The sequence below is a fragment of the Rhea americana genome, unplaced genomic scaffold, assembly GCF_003343005.1.
Source record: "Rhea americana isolate MKP2758 unplaced genomic scaffold, rheAme1 scaffold_265, whole genome shotgun sequence".
Lineage (NCBI taxonomy): Eukaryota > Metazoa > Chordata > Aves > Rheiformes > Rheidae > Rhea > Rhea americana.
In genome coordinates this window covers 859,399-862,431 of record NW_028186385.1, presented here as the reverse complement: position 1 = coordinate 862,431, position 3,033 = coordinate 859,399, and the positions used below count along the sequence as shown (strand labels likewise).

Here is a 3,033-nt window from a genome sequence, read left to right as displayed (position 1 = left end):
TAAACCTGTGCCTCTTCACCAGCTTTTGCTTGTTGATCCATCCCTCCGACAGTGATCTCTCCACAGGACTGCYGTCTTGAACCGACTTGCAGAGCCTTTTTCTCGCCTTACAGAGGGCTTTAAATCCCCCTTAATGCATAGCTTAACCACACTTGTCTCAGTGAAGCATGTCAATTTGTGTTGATAATTCCCTTTATCATCTAAATTTCTCTGCTGAGTTGCCTTCCTGCCTCAAAATCAGACTGAAAGACAAAGTACTTGTATTTCATGCATATCCTGAAAGCACCAAGCATTATCACACACTACTGCACACCCTGATCCATAACTCATTAACATTTTTGCTTTATTCTTTAGTATTTTTCAAATGGACTTTGACTAAAAAGTCTGGAGCTATATTTTCCAAACTTTAAAATCCTGGCTTTAGTTCAACCTAATATCAGACACAACCTACAAGACTTGTAACTGTTCTGAAATTCCCTGAAATATGCATGTATCTGGAATGAAGGGTTTGATTCAAAATTTTCAGGAGTCTAAATATTTATTACAAGAATGGTAAAATAGTCTCTGTTAGGTCTGACATATAAATCAATTCTGTACCTTCTGCCTAATTACAATTAACCAAAGAAAATATYTTTTGAAAGAAGCAAGGAAAAAAAATTATTTACATGCAATGATGTTTGTTTCCTTTCTTCTTTTCTTTGGCAAAGATGACAGGGAAAAACACTGTGTGTGCGCTCCAGTCTTTGCCTTCCTCTTTTTGTTCTTCTTTTCCTTTTGATGTCTGGATAAAGGAAGTAAGAAAAGATGACTTCCATAGAAACACATGCTGCAAACATCACAGCACAGCTTCTGTGTTTATTGTTCCACAGCACTTTCCATGCCTATTAAAAGSTGCTCAGATAATCAAATGGAAAGTGTTGTAGAAATGCCATTCTTTAATACAAATCCTTTCTTCGGCTTGCAGATCCAAGCAAGTGCAGTGTCTGACAGTACAAGGGCAAGCTGCTTTCATGCAGGCAGGCCCAGACTAGCCATTTTTTCCTGGTCACATCATGAAGCCACAGACAAATTGCTCTCCACTACATCTCAGCTCCTTTAGATTTCCCAAATCTTCTGTCTCATTGATGAAAACCTGTTTCCCCACTTCCCCATCCCAAGGTGCATACATTTGCATTTTCCAGGTAGAATCTCATTTGGTGATACTTTCCCCATGTTTCTAACCTCTAGATGTATTCCTAGAACAGGTAGAAGTGAAGAGAAGAGAGAAGTTAGCGTAAGGTAGGGTAGAGGCAAAACAGGAGCTACTACAAACACCTGGATAAAGCCTTTAGGTAGGGCTCATGCAATTTTTGCAGTCCCTCTAGGAACTTCCCTCTAGGAAGCAGTGGTATAAACCCCGGCTGCAAGTAGCTCCCTGCAGGAATACTGTAAGTATTAAGAGTCTTAGTAGCAAAAGGCTAATCAGTGTTTCYATATTATGATTCAATGAATTCAGTAAAATGATCAATTTGGCTGGAAAAAGAATAGCAACAACAAAAGCAGGGAAACTGTTAAGACATTTAAACAACTTCTGTTTCTTTCCATCCCCCTTTTCCCCCTTTTCTCTGTTATCCCCCCTTTCCTCCTCCTGTTTTGAGATATTTTTTGCAACTCCTTCGATTTACTTCAAATCTGGTAGAAAAGTCTACTTTTAGTGCACAGCACAGATGTTTCAAAGGCAGCAACTGACTCAGGCTAGTCTTGTGATGGAAACTGTGTTGTATGCCATAGCTTTATGTTGCTATGGCTTCTTTAGTCTACAAAATAAGACTTTAAATACGTAACTTCTAGGTCTTCCACAGCCTTCTCTTATTCCATAGAGGATGGAGGTAATCTGAAGCCAGAAAGGTGAAATGACTTCTTGGAGGTTGTAGAAGGCAGGTGGCACAGCTGGGCACAGCGCCAAGGCCTCTCCATTTCCATTAGGCTGTACTAGCCACCCTTGTTCTGACTCTACTTGATGCAAGCAAGATTTTCAACAAGTTTTAGCCCAATGCTGAGAAATGTTGATTCATTGAAACAGCCAGTGAGGACCTGCTGCATTCAGTAAAGCTTGGCCAGGATGTATTCCCCTGCAGAATTTCCCATCAGAATGATGCCCATAACAGCTCCCTCTTTCCACAGCGCAACATTCACTGTCTGTGGGTGTGACCTGACTTTATAACAGAACCTAGCTAAATAGTTTAGGGCAATGGCTTGGATAAAGTGCTCCTAGATGTAAGGTGACCGTGCTGACTGCAAGCTGTTCTGATCTGCTTCTTTCTTTCCTGCTCTGAGGGAAAAGAGGGGATAAAGGTAACTGAAACAGCATTCAACATTGAAGTGCAACCCTCTGCAGAGAAGGAGACAAATTTTAAATCCCTGCCCCTGTCAGATGTAGGCATTAAGTCACATTCATCCTCTGTGCAGACTATGCATCCCAACTTCTCCAGCTAGAAACTGGCCTCTGATCTTTCTACATTCTCCTCCATATTATTTTAATAGGATGCCAGGAAAAAAGAATCAATCAAAACATACCTGCTGCTGCTTCCCTCCTCATTTGTATCTCAGCCTCATTATGTCATCTGAACAAGAGGAATTCTCTTGGTCTATTTTAAGAAGGCAGCTGCTTTGGAAAGCTCGGAGTTTGACATCCTCAGCATGGAACCTTGGAAAAACAAAACAAAGCTGCATTATATTTCCTATAAATATCTCTTTAACCAACAACCATCCAATGAGACTAACAGCATCTGTTCTAAAGCATGACATTGCAATAAACAGTGCCTAAGTGCAACTTTAGGAAGAACCTGACTTGAGTTTTATCTCAGAAGGAGAAGGCAGATCAAATACGAACTTGGGATCTGGACTGAGAACCTGAAGTGATAGCAAGTGTAGTTATCCCAGGATTACAGGCTGCAGTACAAGTCCAACAGATTATACTTCAAGTCAGTCACAAACACTCGTCCTCCCTGAATCCCACAAACATCTAGTTCAGTCTTGGGAATGTTGCTTGAA

The 3,033-nt window shown here is 40.8% G+C and overlaps 1 long non-coding RNA gene across 1 annotated transcript; it reads right to left on the bottom strand.

The window, feature by feature from the left end:
- Positions 1–288: 288 nt before the first annotated feature.
- LOC146594263 (uncharacterized) lies at positions 289–3,033 on the bottom strand. Its single transcript, XR_014896216.1, has 3 exons — positions 2,831–3,033; positions 2,557–2,686; positions 289–1,235 (listed from the first exon to the last, which is right to left on the bottom strand). It is a non-coding gene; the product is annotated as an uncharacterized LOC146594263 (long non-coding RNA).